At 42.5% G+C, this 16,144-nt stretch overlaps 1 protein-coding gene across 1 annotated transcript in view; it reads right to left on the bottom strand.

Annotated features, from left to right (window-relative positions):
• The window catches only part of LOC117741916 (Down syndrome cell adhesion molecule-like protein 1 homolog), an 89,051-nt gene that overhangs the window by 36,355 nt on the left and 36,552 nt on the right, over positions 1 to 16,144 (bottom strand). The gene's annotated exons all lie outside the window — the stretch shown is intronic.

Genomic DNA, 16,144 nt, shown 5'->3' with positions numbered 1-16,144 from the left:
TCAAAGAGTTATGGATAAATGTTTTGCCGATTAACTAATCATTTAATTGACTAATAATTTCAATGCTGCTGATCAGCTTTTAGAGCTTTAGAGTCCCCAACTTTTAATGTCAGATCTGTTACAATATCTGTGTACTACTGAGCTGTAAGATGTCTGAATATATATATATATATACACACACACAAGTAAGCTGTAATTTCCAAGCCTGCCCTTTTGTTACAACCTGGGTATTAAGCCTTACAGGATAATATGCACTTGGCGAGGAGAACCCTGTATAACACACTGCTACAACCTGTCACAACATGCCTGGAGAGAGGAAGACAGACCAGAAGGGAAGAAGAGGAGAGAGAGTGGGGATGAGAGAAAGAACTTCAGAGATGGTTAAGAATGGAGAGAAAAGAGAGTGGCACAAGGGGCATTAAGCTTGTGAAAGATTTTTCCCTGATTTATATTTCTCCATATTATTTCTGCATAATCAATTTCTTATGTAGCATAGAGTGTGCAATCAACACAGTTTCCATCTACTCTATCTATTGATAAACATTTGCCGTGTGTTAAAAACTAACAAAAAAGATCTTAATTTGCAAAAACACATGCCAATTGATGCATATTTGAGTAGCCTACATTTGAAAATAACAGTATATAGGTATGTCCAGCTACAGCATGTAGTGACAGAAACTAAAAGCAGCCAGTTCAAATGGTCAAAAGATTCATTTTGATACATTTTCTGATCAATTAATAATTTCAACACTAGGTGAAATATAAAATCCTCTATCTTCCCTTGGCCGCTCTGAAATCAGCCTACTCTTCTACTCTTCACTTCCACTCTCCTCTTTTCACTTGAGCTCTTTCTCCCTTATCTCTAATTTCTAGTCACTGCTGTCTGTGGAGATGTGACACCTAAAACAGTGGACAGAGTACAGACAGCAATGTAGGGAGGCAGAGGAGGAGAGGAAGGGGCTCACCCTACAGGGAGGAGGACGGCAGATGGAGATTGATGGAGGGAGAGATAGGGAGATAAAGAGAAACATGCCGTTGGGAGTGACAGAGGAGGGGGGAGAGAGTGAGAGAGATGAGGGGCCTGCAGGCCTGAGAGCCACACATGGGTAAAAACAATTCCTCTACGTCTTTATCCATCTCTCTTTATGTCCCTCTCCCTTTCTCCCCTTGCAAGCCTCTCGTGTAGGAGAGAAGATCAATTATTGTCTAGTCTGCCTACGCCTCCAGGAGTTTGTTGTTGTTGAGTGTGTGTATGTGTGTGTGTGTGTGTGTGTGTGTGTGTGTATGTATGTATGTGCTTTTTTCCCTTCATTTTTTGCTGTGGATATTTTTTGAGGGCCATCCCACATCCCGGAGAGACGCAAAATCCACACACTTCATCCTTGACTCCTTGATATCTATTCACCAAGTCTCCCCTTTGCCCTCTACCTCTCTCCAACGATACCCTTTTGCCTTTTAGTCTGTGCCCCTTTCTTTTAGGGGAGTCTGGAAGTATTGGAATCAGTTCAGCAGATCAGCCTGAGGCAGGAATGTATGTGTGTGTATGTATTCCAGAAATTCCACAGACATACATGCAAATAATGAGACAGAGAGATGGAGAGAGAGAGAGAGAGATGGACACAATGAAAAAAGGATCAAGGAGCCCTGGAGCATCACTTGTCTTCCCCAAAGTTCCCTGAGAGAGAGGACACCCCTCTCCTTTGAGATAGATAGGGGAGTCAGAGGAAGGGGAGGTATGTTAGATGGAGGAGGTATTAAAAAAGATGGAGGCAGAAAATGAAGGGAAGCAGGAAAGTCACAGCTATATATATCCCATGCTGTCTTTAACAAATGATCATCAAACAGGGGGGGGAAAGAATAGCAAGCGCAAAACAATGAACATAAATGGTGATGCTAATGTGGCAGGTTGGAGAAAATAATTAGATCAGACAGGAAAAAAAGATAAAGAAATTAACGAAGAAAAGATATTCATATTTTGCGACGCTGGCTAGACCAAAGAGAAAAGAAAGAGACAGAAATAGATAAAACAGTGAGGCAAAGTGAGAAAGAAAGTGATAATGGAGAAAAACACAGCAAGAGAGGAAATGGCGTAAGTAAGGGGGTTTGTTCTTGGTGCTGCCATACAAATGAAGGCAGTGCTGCAGCAATGCTAACTAACAGCAATTCACACTGTTGGACTCATCACTTATTAATGCTCTATGGCTCCCCCTCCCTCCCATCTCTTTCCTTCTCTTTAACCATTCCTCTCTCCCCTGCTCTCGCTAGGATCTCTCGTTTTTGTTCGCTGTCTCGCTCGCTGTTGCTAGGGCCTGTGCACTCACGTGACAACAGCTGGGTAGGGGGCGCTGCGGTGGCACACAGCGACATGTGCAAGTGTGTGTTTGCATGTGTGTGTGTGTGTCTGTGTGTGTGTATGCTTTGTAAGTGCGACAGAGTACCCTTCATTAGAGGTAAAAATGGAATCAGCCATTTAAATGATGGCGATGGAGATCAGAGGAGAGAGAAACTGCTGAATGGATCTGTAATTGGTTCACAGGCTTGGGCTACAGGCCACAGAGGAGCTCAACACATCTCCCCGCGCATCATGTCACTTTATTATTCACTCAGTGCTTTTTAACAAAAACACATGCTGAAGACTGTCACGGCCATTATTGTCGAGGTTTGCCTTTCAGATGTTAAGGCTAAATGGACCACATGCTTGGTACAATACAGATCACTATAGTTGTAAAAATGGACTTTTCCCAAATGTATGAACACACGTATAAACGCACACACTCTCAATCTGTTTCACAATCTACACATTCTTACTCCCACTGTCTCACAATCAACGTTTGTAGAGCGCACTCAACAAATTGTATGTGTTTTTGTGGAGAGCATCCTCACTGCAGGATTCCACAGCAATAAGCAGACAGTGGGGAACACCTACACATTTGTTATTTATTCTCCTCCTCTTGATTCAGCTTTTCATTTTCTGCTTTTCTTCTTTCCTGCCATCGTGTCTCCATATATCCACTTATCATTACATTGCTAATTTAACCAGCTTTGTCTCTCTCTCTCTCTGACACACACACACACGCACACATACACACACACACACACACACACACACACACACACACACACACACACACACACACACACACAAGGCATGAAGGGCGTATAAGTTTCTGTTTAATGTGTTTCAGAATCATATAAGGGTGCATATGCTTGTTTGTCAGTGTGTTAAAGCTAAATCACATTTTCAGATCATTTTACTATTATTAATCAAGAGCACTTTTGGAACAGAGAACTCTGTATTGCTGTTTTGAGAGAAATACTGCAAAATGGGGCGCAACCTCAATGAAATCACCGCTAGTCCCCTGTGCTTGCATGTGAAAGACTCATTGAGAATATAATGTTTGTTTGCTGCCCTGTATTCCCAAAGGCCTCTGAAATATACTTAAGAACATTCAGGCCAAACACCTCAAAATTCTATCACCTCCAATTAAACACAGAAATACTTTACTGGGCAGATGAATCTGACTGTTTTCAGCACGCTATGAACCACTACAAACAATATGTGTGCTACGATGAAACACAGTTGAAGTTTAAGGATGTTTAAATGATAGATGAGGGGGGTTACCATTAGAGCTATTGTACATCAATAGAGTTAAGCAAGATGCATCTACCTTAACTTTATTCATCAATTATTTAAACACAGCATAGTCAGCAAATGGAGTGTGTATAGCTAAGGAATTTGTAACAAGCCAGAAAACATACCATTGTGAAAGTCTACAGTAGTGCATATACCCATGCGAAGTGGTGTTGATTGGAGAAATGTTCAAGGTGTACTGCAAATCAGCACCATGGACAGCTACATTTCCAAATGCTCAGGAATACTAGTGGAGGTAGCCCCACGGACAGCTCTACTGCTTCAGTCCAAAATTGTAATCCTCTTGTGTTAAGTCTCATTGGAACAATGGTTGGCACAATTAAACTGTGTGTGTGTCTGTGTGTGTGAGGGGTAATGTTAGCTACAGAGGATATTATGGCAGACTAATAAAATAATAATGTGGCATATGGCCCAGTGCTACAGCCCAACTTACCAGCAGTTAGTCAACTCTCTGCAAGAGACATTTTGTGACAGAGGATTTAACATTGGTAAACAAGGTGGATGTATTTGTGATGTGAAAATACGGTGTGACAGATTCAATATAAGAAAAAGGGCAAAATAGTCAATCGAATGGATTTTACAAACAAGCAGCCAACAATAGCGGGCTGGAGAAACCTTGCAAGCAGCCAAACATACAAGAGAATCAGTGAAGTGCACAAAGCAACAGTAAGAGAGCAAAAACAGCAACACAGAGTGACTCCAAAATGGCCATCCAGCAGTGTAGCTAGTGCAAATGTGACACCGTGTTGGGCCAGGTTAGTTTAAAATTATTTAATTGGTCCCGACAGTGAGAAAAAGAAAGTGAAGTCATAACTACATTTTTTCTGGACATATTGTAATGCTTTAAGATGCATGTGAGGTTCTAATACAAATCAATCTATTTTGACTCTGGACTGAACTTACCAGAGTAACAAAATCCTTACTACAACCCTCCAGATATTCAAATTTATAGTAATTGGGCTTAAACAATTTTGACTTAGATAATAGCGTGTATGAGCCTGAGCATATCAAATCGTCTGCTTCAGCTGATGAGCAACATTTACAGCGAGGTACATCATTAAACATGCAGTACACTATAATAAAATCAATGCTGATTTGTATAAAAACAGCCTGTGAGCACACCAAAATATGCAAAAGGTTTCCTAAAAATCACATTAAGCATTTGTTCTTTCAACAGGGAACAGGTAAATATGATGTTTGTCAGTGTCAGAAAAAATGAAAGGCATCAGACCTGATTAATCCTCCTCCACACCTTCCCCTGGCTAGTTTATTTAATAATTACCAAGGGCCCATTATGGATGATTCAAGGAGGCACTGGGAAGGCCTACTAAAAGCTATTTCATTTAAACTGCTCGTACTGTACCTACACACCCTCTTTGTATTACACACACACACACACACACACGCACACACTCACACACACACACACACACACACACACACACACACACACACACACACTACATAAAACAGGACTACAACTGTGAGTCCATTCAGGCCCAACATGTAATTAACACCCTCACTCACATCTATAGGCAAGAGTGTGTACATGGTTGTGTGTGTCTAAAGCATGCATGTGCACCTGTGCATACATGCATGTCTGTGTGTTTAGGGGCTAAAAGGTGGGCAGTGATGAGGGATAATATAGATTGGATTCTAATCAAATGTTGTCATCCTCCTAAATCCCACCTACTGCACTCTCCCCCTAGCTGCCATATGAACACCCCCATTACAAGGGCAGATGAATGAAAATGAAAAGAGCTGTGGTGTGATTCCCCAAGTGTCAAATCAATACCCGCCTTCTCTCCCTTCATCCTTTTCTCTGCTACTATAATGTTCCTATTCTCCTCTCCTCTGTTTGGTCGGAAGAATTGACATGTGTTTGACAAAGGGAAATCTACACCTAGCGACAATAGGCTCTCTCCCTGTCTGAGCCTCTCTCTCTCTCTCGCTCTCTATCTCTCTCTTGTGAAATGAATGACGCTTGCTCCTATCTCCTCTCTTTTTACAGTCAAAGTAGTCTATAATAGTTCAACTGAGTGCTACTGAGAACAAGATAGACAGAGAAAGAGCCACACAAAAGTTATATTACTGCCACTTTATTTGACTCAACCAGAGGTTGAAGAAGAAGGTTAAAACATAATTTCATTTTCTCTCTCTATTTATTCTTATCGCTCTACACGTGTTTCGGTTTTTCTGCCCCAACCCTTGACTTTCTCATCCCCCTCTCCTGCCTTGTTCTGTCTGTATACCAGGTTCAATATGACGCAGTGATCGGAGGATAGGTATGCAGAGGACTAATGCACTCATTAAAAAGGCATGCTTCCCCGTCAAATGCCAGCTGCCACCCTCCCCAACTATACCACGTCTCCCGTTTTCTTTGTCTTTCCCTATCTTGATATCTATTTCCTTTTTTCTCTGTGGTCTACCTTTGTCTCTCTTCCTGCCGATGTCTCTCTGTTTCTCTTTCTATATCTGTTATTAGAAGGTGACACCCCATACACCCACACACCCCTCACCCTCTCGGAGCAACTCATGCTTGAGACTAGAGAGAGGAAAAAGACAAATAACTAAAGGAAATGAAAAAATGCACTCATCCAAACCAAAAGAAATAGAAAGAAGGAAAAATCAGATATTCTGTCTGTTTTCATCATCAGCCCACTCCCCGTGGCTTCATTAGTGTTTTTCCCTTTGTAATGGTTAAAGGCTTCGGCCATACTTAAGCAACCTTAATTGGAATGGCCAAAAATATTGAAGCAGCAAGATGGAGGCAGACGTGGATGTCTGGATGAAGAGAAAATAATTAGAAAAATGGGATGGAAAAGAAAAAGAGAAGACAAAGTGACACAACCCCCCATGTTCTGTATGTCAGAGTGAACACAAAACCACACAACCAAAAAAGGCTTACAACTACAATTATTTGATTACATTTGGTTACTGACAATGTCACATACACAAACACCTAATCTGGACTTGTCAACATGCGGTGCATTGTGTGGCTTTTGTCTTTAATTATTCAGTCTCATATATAATAGATAGAGACATGCTCTCCAGTCATGAGAAGACCAGCGGGACATATCTAAAAACACACAACACACACCTGGACACAGAGTCTACTAATAAGTGTGACCTTATTTCTGCAAATAAGGTCACACAAAAAAACACAAAAAGGTGAAGCATTAAATATCACACAGGTCAGTTTTGTGTGATTGTCATCTATTAATTAGAGGAAAACTCAGGGAAAAGACATATTTTCTGAAAGCAGCATGTTGGAGTTGCAGTTTGTGTTTAGTTGTTTTACTTGATTCCATAGTCTACTTGTGGCAACGCAGGTATCTGCACAGATACAATGCTGCAGCTCGTGTGCATGATGGAAAGGGAGACATGGAGAGCACAGGCACACATGTGATAAACTCTCACACAAATCAATAAAGCCTTGCCCTTTGTAAAGCCATGTTGGCCTCAGTGGGAGTACTACAGAGCAACAGCATGTAAGCAGCACCATAGTGACACATACTGAATCTCAGGGAGCAGGGGGGTCACCGGGGAGCAAGGCCTGTGTGCGGCTGAGTGCACCTTGCATGGCAGGCGGATGTGAGGAGCGAGGGGTGAGGGAAGGGGGAGGGGAACGAAGTAGGGTGGGTGGTGAAGGCCCGCAACTCTCTTACACATTCCTTCCCTGGCTCCTTTCGTTTGCCTGCGCCACCGTGATGATGCACCCTCGGCGCTGTTGCTGGGCATCTTGGCGACAGAGACCCAAAAGAGGATGAAGAGGAGGAGAAGGAGGAGGAGTTAAAGCAAGAGAACGAAATGAGGGATGATGGGAAGCGAAAGAGCTGCAGAGACAGATGTTTCAGATTGGAGTGGAGTAGTGGTGACATGCTAAAAGCGGGTCCCCCAGACGTTGCGGGGAGGCCTGAGGGGCCAGGAGTGCCCAAAGTACGTGATTTGAGGAGGAGGAGGAGGAGGGGGCACCACAGCAGCAGCTCTCCCTGCCTCCCTGTGTGGCTGTCTCTTCTGCCTCACTGCCCACCTACACTCTGTCCCACTTTAGCCCAATGTCACTGTCAGAGCAAGGGGGAGGGGACAAAAAAAGAGAGACGGAAAGAGTAGAAAATAGAAGGAAAGCAAAGAGGAACTAAAAGAGAGAAAAGGAAGAAAGACAGATTGAGGACTGGAAGAAAACTAAAGACCCCAGAGAGTTTGATGATGATGAGGACACTGATGCAGGAGGAGAGTATGGGAGTCCATCTCCATTACATGCTTTCATGTATCCAGATTTTTCCCTAGTCTGGGAATTCTTTTGTGTCCTTGTCACACAAACATACCACACTCAGCATATGTAGGACTTACACAAGCAGTCAAGCACAAAGTCCCGATAGCAAATACATGTATCTGCAGGAACGCGCTTGCACACCCCTGCATACCCACGCCTGCATACACACACACACACACACACACACACACACACACACACACACACACACACACACACACACACACACACACACACACACACACACACACACACACACACAAACACACACACACACACACACACACACACACACACACACACACACACACACACACACACACAGAGTGGCTAGTCAGGCGTGCTTTATGGTCTTGTCAGCCGATCCAGCGTCCCATGGCATGGTGATGTGTGATTCTTGGAGATAAGAATGCTCAGCAGGACAACAGTGCAACAACCCAACAGGTTCAATAAACACCATGTTCCTTTCTCTTTACTGGGCTTTGCTACATGTATTAATAATGGCCCTGCAACCCATTTACCATTACAGACACAAGTGTTCTGATCATAACCAGAGTGTATTGAGATCAACATCAGAGCGGATCCCATACTGCATGATACACTTGAAATATATATGGAAATTGTGGCAGTGGGGTGTGGTTAGACTCAGGTGTAGAGTGGGTGGAGCGGGGGTGTGGTTCAGGGAACAGTGCCAGGATGATGTCTAATCAGTTTCAGCTGGGGCTGAGGGTTAATCAGCCTCAGCTGGGGTTAATCTGTCTCTTCTCAATAAAGAGCAGGAGGGACTGAGAGGCGAGGAGAAGAGCGAGGAACGTCACCGAGCGTGTATGTGTGTTTGTCAGCAAATAAAGCCTTTTGAAAACGACCTCAAGCTGTGCGCTGCCTCTGTACCAGTCCGAGACTCACCGGGTAGCAGGGAAACCTGTTACAGAAATATATATGGAAAATGCAAACCATAGGTACTCCTCAAGATTCCTCTTCCTTCACGTCTTTTGCTGCCATATCTACTACATATGTGTGTATGTATTAGTGTATCATGAGTAATGTCTTGATAAAATAAGATCAGTTTTTTGTGTGAAAATGTTACTTTGTAATCCATGAGCATTAAATCACAGTATATGTTAACAAATAAATCAGACAATGCGCAGTTAATTTAGCAATCTTGACGAGTCTTGAAGTCCGAAGCAACAACGTGCTCGTCGACCAAGACCTTCAAAAAGTGACCAATCCGGAGTACACTTAACCCCAATTTCCCCCTGCAGGCTACGGCGTGTGAATGGGTATACATGTCAGATAGTCCCGATGGGCAAGTGGCACCTTGCATGGTAGCTCCTCCCATCAGTGGGTGTGAATGGTTGATGATGACTGATGACAAGAAGTGTAAAGCATTTTGAGTGGCACACTCCATTTACCATGACCAAAGTCATAGGTCATTCATGTATGGCAAGATTGGAAAAGTGATTTGAAAAACAGTGACGCCCCAATCATATAATTACAAACTTCTGGGTTTTGCTCAAATATGAATCATCTCAGCCAGCTTAACAATATGACCTATTTGGACAAATAATACACATACTGGGTGAGTTAAGATTGAATTGTGACTGAAAACAGACTCATTGAGCACAGCGTGGTCAATCAAAAATATAATACACCTTACAAAAGAACATCCTATACACATGGATCTGTTCAACATTGGAATAATGTGTATCTAATGTCCAACCAGCCAAACTTCAAAGGCCTATCTCACAATTTCAAACCTTGCAGTTGTTATCAGATGAACTCTGATTATGGACATTTAAACCACCTTTTCTATCTGTAAATAAAGGGAATGCCAATCTAGAAGGCTCTCCAGACAAGAGCTCTGAATTGAGAATAATTTTCACCCAAATGAAATCAATTTATATTGTTACACAGTGTACATTGATTGTAATTATAGGGTCAACACCCCAACATGTGAAAATAAAACAACCTTTTGACCACAAAATGTATGACTTGATGCCAGAACCATCAACATGTAACTGATGCTATATAATAACATTCGTAGATTGAGTGAAAGGGAGGTCTATTCGTCTCCGTATACTTTATTCCCCTATGTCTTTACTGCATCTGTCTCTCCCATCTTCCTGTCATCCTCAGTTCCTTAAATATGAGTTTGGTGACTTCTTCCTGTCCTTTGCGCAAATACATCAATCACTTTCAGCTTAAACAACTGAAGTTCAATAATCTCTTGTTATTTTTTACCCCTCCTCATCTAACCCTATTGACAGACACTCAAATCACTGGGGTAGATTTGAGTCTTAAGATTCACCCACATGAGCACAATGTTCATTGTGTAGTTATGAACTGACATTGGCTCTTTTCTTTCTTGCATTATTATCTTAATTAGTTTACAATCATATTCTGTGTGTTGTGGGACTGTTGGGATGGCTGGGGATGCCTACTGTTAATGATGGTCCATACACGCCAGGGGATGAACTCTCTGGGTACAGATACATATGGATCCAGGAAAGCAGAACAGGGCAGGACCGTGTGAAAAAGCCATGGCAAAGTCCGGGCCCCTGTCCATGCCCCCATCTCACATCTAGGTTTTACCCTCCTCCCCCTCCATCCACTGTCCAATCCCTGTCCAATCCTCAATACCCTCCCTAAAGAGTGGGAGGTCTCATAAAGGGCTGGCACTGAGATACGTTTGGATCGAGGTGGCACTTTCCAAGGTCATTCAGCATGTGTACTGTGTGTGTTCCACCATCTCTGCTGCATGACAGAATTCCCAAATATTATATTTGGATACAAAAACAGCACACACATTGGCCATTTTTGTATTTCAGTGTATAATGCAGTATGCATAGTAGAGGCCATCTTATGAGATTGCCTAGCTGTCTGCCTGCAGTGTAAGAAAAGGAGATGCTTGCTGCTGCTGCTGCTGCTGCTTTGTTTTAATGGGCCAGCAACTGAAGCTGAACCTCAAATCATCATAATGAGAGAGAATGAGATCCACATACGCAAGAGGGAGGAAGGGGAGGTAGATAAGAAAATTTGGTGTAGAGAGAAAGAAAGAAAGAAAGAAAGAGATGGAGAGTCAAAGAAACAGAGAGGGTGGGAGAGAAAGGGAGAGATAAGGAGAGGGAAAAGAGGGGTGAGAAATGAGAGATTCCTCTGCATCTCTGATTTGCTTGGGTGATATTCATCAGAGCGACGGAGCGTAGGGAGAAATAGATGGAGGGAGGCAGCAGTAAGGGAGGAAGAAAAAGAGAGAAAGCATGAGTATTTTTTGTTTCTACAAGCCATTTGTTTTTATTAAGCTTCCCTGCCTGTCCTTGTAGCCGTTTCCTGTGCTCTCCACTGGCTTATATTTGCTTATGTTCGGTTACAGGGCTGTGTCTATAGCGGTTACCTACAAGCATAAAGCTAAGCGTTGCATTCAGCATGTCAAGATGTTTTTATTTGTTGTGGTTTGACTATAGCGAGGAAAAGGGAGAGGATGCAGAATTTACCCTGCCTAGATTTTACTTGATTTCTTTTATTTAATTTCAGTTTAGTTTTACTTGGCCTTAAATTATACGTTTTCTTGATGTCAACAAATCCAAATAATAAAGAATAATAAAAAGATCAAAACCAACGTTGACTATCCTTAATATGTAAAGCCTCAAATAGCGTTTTCCTGTGTGCCAGAGACCTCTATTAGAAACTATTAAAAACACATAAATGAGTCACACCATTACACTGGGTGACATGTTCCTTTATTATGATAAATACGATCACTGAAGTTTATTTCTCCCACGTTTACTATCCTGCTGCCATTATTTTCACTAATACAACAAATGGGTACTTATTCACATCAGAAATGGTCCCCAATAAAAGCACATATACTCCTGTTTGAGTAACGTGGGGCATATGAATGAGATTGTGGCCGAGTGCTACCGACAAGCAGAGAAGTCGGAAAATAGTGTGAGGTGGACAAAATACCAAAAAAAATGCTCAAATTAGACACTGCAGTTGAAGTGGAGCGGTTGTTTGGAATAACAAGAGCACATAAGTAATATGGAAGGTGAAGGTGATTATAATAGCCATGGCCTAAAAAGCTTCAAGCTGTGTGGAAAAACAAAGCTGAAAAAGCTTAAGAGACTGGGTGCAGTGCAGTGTGGGAGAAGAAGCTGGAAGAAAATGAGGGATGCACGGAGGAAAAGAGAGTGGGAGACGAAGGGAGGGGGAGCAGAAGAGAGAGAATGTGACAGAGTGGTGACAGAGGGAGAGAGCGGAGCACTGTGTGTGTCAGGACTGTGTGTGTCACGGTGCTCGTGTCCCCAGGCGCAGGCAAACATTAGCTGCATTAAGTGAGCTGACAGGTCCCTCCCCATTACCACTGCTGGTGGCCCAGGGAGGAAGAAGTACAGAAAGAAAGGAAGGAAGAGAGAAAGGAAGGGAGGGAGAGAGAGAGAGAGAGAGAGAGACTGTATGTACAACGGGTGTCCCCTTCTGTGCACATACAGTACATATAGCATCATGACATATTTGCATAGAAAACAGTGCCTGCACAAAACAATTTGTGCATGCTGGCCACAAGCATGCACACATGTGTGACTATCTAACAAAAAATCATGGCAAAAACACACATTGAACCACCCAAAAATACATTTACTCTAAACTCCTGCTCCCACACTGCACACACAGAACAAACTCCCTTTGTGGGCAGACAAAACACACCACATATATCATCCACACTGACAATCATGTACTGTTTATAAGAGTGCGTTACTGAGTTAATAAACTGAACTGTGTGTGTGCACATGTGTATAGTGTATCATTCCTTCTCTGCTTAAATATTGATTGTTGTCTGAGGTTCAGGGTTAAAGACCATCTGTTGCCTCTACCCTTCAATTATTCAGTCACACCACCACCAACCCCTTTACACACACAAACACACACACACACACACAACTCAGTCCTTGGGGGCATATTTACTTTATCAGTGTGTCATAGTAGCCAAATCTGCATACGACACAATATGGCTGAGTTATCTGTCACTGTGATAGTCTGCTTTTTTGACACGTACGCACACGCGGGCACACGCGCGCACACACATACACACAAACAGACACACACACACACAGGTAGGGCACAAATACACACTGTCCATTACATTGGTTTAGCTGCTCACAGTGGAGTGGCAGGAGGTCAACCCCTGCTCTCTGAGAAAGCATACTCTGTGGGGAGCTCTGAGTTAACATCTCACTGTGTTAAAGCCAACTCCTCTGACCTGAACAAGAGCACTGAGGACAATAATGAGATGGGGGGGGGGGGGGGGGGTGCAAAAAGGACAAAGAGGAAGGAGAGAAAGTAGTGCAAAAGGATTAATAATAAGTCGTGTTGGCCGAGTTTGTGGGAGAGAAGGAGAAGCAAAGCAGTGAAAGACAGCGAATGCAAGAGAGGTTGTTGACCTCTGGCTATGGAGCTTGTCGCTATAGTGCAGGCAGGGGGGAGTGAGAGGCGGCGGGTGAGGGTTATTTGTTAGTGAAGATGTTCTCCCTCAAATGCTATGTCTCTGAGCTGCAGTCTGTGAGCATGTACGTATATGTGTCTGTGTGTTTGTGTGTAATCTCCCCGGGCAAATCCCTCTTTAGCCAAAGCAGGGAAGAATAGAGAAGAAAAGGAAAAGCCATCTTTATCCAAATCCAATTGCAGCTGGAAGGAGAGAGTGGAGTGAGGGAGGTGGAGGAGGAGAAAGGAGGAGGAGAAGAAGACGTTGTAATTTGTCTGAGGGATTACAAGAAGTGCTGGCGGAACATGACTGCTACTGACTGTGTGTGCGCGTATAGTTGCGTTTGTGTGTGTGCGAGCCATGGCCTAAACCCATGAATTCAGAGCATAATAACATCAGAGAGAGTATTTTTGAGACAAAACTAGAGCAGAAAAAGAAAAACATTTCTGGACAGCCCTGCTCACTCCAGGTAAACATCAAACTCTCCGTGTCACTCAGTTCATAATAACAGCCAGGAGGTTGACTTAAGGAGCAGACAATTAACCCTCTCTTCAGCCCAAAGTAATACTTATAATTGTCTCTTTCATAAAAGAGCAGAGTTCCTTTGACTCATCTTTCATGACATTATTATTACTAAAAACACAATCTGTATAAGGACTAGGACCCACAAACCTCTGCTGAGGCTTACAATGTTGTGCTGCTACAAAAAAACATGGCAGCAATATGATAGCAGCCATCAAATCTAGCCTAATGTCTAGTGTGTGTACACAGGAACTGTGTGGACCAAATATACGCTCTACGCAGATGAGTCCATTCTTGGATCAGAATCCAAGTTGGTGTATATTTTATTTGTATTCATTCCTTGATCTAAAAAGTTCAATTGTAATCTATTCGGAAAGCTTGAATTTGGGTTATTCAATATTAACCTAAATGTTTTAAATTGACTTCAATACTGGATTCAGATTCAATCAAATTATTTGAACTAACCAACACTCTCTCTCACACACACACACACACACCCACACACACAACACACGTAAATGTGACTTGACATACAACAAACAGGAATAAAGCCACTTTTATTGATTTGTGAACCCTGACACCTTAAAGAGTCATCCAGACTGTTGAAGCGTTTGGAAAAGGAGAGAAAGAAAAGAAGCAGGAAGAGTGGAGTGAGAGAGCCAACATATGATTGTGGAGGAGAGCAATGGGGTTTAGGCCAAAAGTTTGGGTTTCATGGTTTGATGTGATGTGACTGTATGACACACAAGAACGCATACATCTGCCCGGAGCAGGAAAAGAGTTAAGGACGGTGGAGTCAGAAAGGTGTCAGTATGAAACAACATCAGTGTCTTTCTCTGTCTCTTTGAGTGACAGTGATACAAGGCAGTCTGCCCCTTGCACACATACGTATATACACACACACGCACACACACACACACACACGCACGCACGCACGCACGCACACACAAACACACACACACACACACACACACACAGGTGCCCAACGGCTCTGAGCAGGAACAGCTGTTTTGCTGTGACACCCAGCATACCCTGCACATCACATCAGATACACAGCAGCTCCTTTCACAGAAACTCATCGACCACAATGACACACAGATTCTGTCGCTTGCTTTACCAAATGCTGACACACTCTTTTAGGCATTTTATACTGTCAGGTTGCATTTACCAGATACACAGTCACACACATATCTATGTACAGTATTATCCTGCAGTATTCTGAAAGTACTTGCAGCAAATCGAAGTCAATGTACTCCAAAGAGATAGTCGAAGTAGCTTTGGGCAATATGACAATATTTTATGTACATTGGAATTATAGAGCTTTTGTCAACTAAGAGTCTTTGCAACAATTATATTGTTTATCTCAAAGTATATATTCATGTGATATCTGGGGTTGTATGAAGCCATTGTGGGCCCATGCATATCTATTGAATGTATATGATTATGATTGAATGTGATGACATCAGATCTGGTTATTTTGTATATATGCCAAATTATTACGGACTTCCATCAAATTTTGAATAGCTCTATTTATATTACCAGTGTCATAGAAAATGATATACACCATCAAAGAGACTATCCCATCCTCAGTAGGTTTGGGTTCTGGTAACCCCTTCCATTTTGGATCAGCTTTGCATTTCGCAAAACACTCTAATTTACTAACAATGAATGTTGACTCATGTCCTTCCTTACTCTTATTTTGTATTTTAATGGATTTTGTTTTGATGAAATATCAAACCCTAATCCTAAATAGAAGTCGATTTTTCATTGACGTACCATAACAGGAACACAATGGGCCTAAATGAAAGCAGTCGCATACCTATTCTGGCCCGGGTGACAGAGGGGAGGAGCACATATCAGGGTTCAATTCCTTGTTTCTCTTTGCTGAATACACACATTCCAGTGTTTAGTACAGGTGGAGAGCTGTAGAGGGATTAATTCTGTTAATTCTATCTACACTTACCGTCTCTCGGCTATCCTTGAAAAAGAATAGGACTGAAAGAAGAATTGGGCATTCAACCCTGGCCTTCTGATTTGCTTAATATACTGTAATAATCATAATATGTTGCTCTGACAAATGATAGCTCACTGAACTTGTACTGTAGAGGGCATTCAAAAAGATACGCATTTATTCTCAGAGTCTGGTAGACTCCCATACAGGAAGACACAAGCACACAATACACACATTACCCGCACATTCAATAAGGTACATTAT

This window comes from Cyclopterus lumpus, chromosome 13, assembly GCF_009769545.1.
Source record: "Cyclopterus lumpus isolate fCycLum1 chromosome 13, fCycLum1.pri, whole genome shotgun sequence".
In the NCBI taxonomy this organism is placed as follows: Eukaryota; Metazoa; Chordata; class Actinopteri; order Perciformes; family Cyclopteridae; genus Cyclopterus; species Cyclopterus lumpus.
This window is presented reverse-complemented; position numbering and strand designations above follow the sequence as displayed.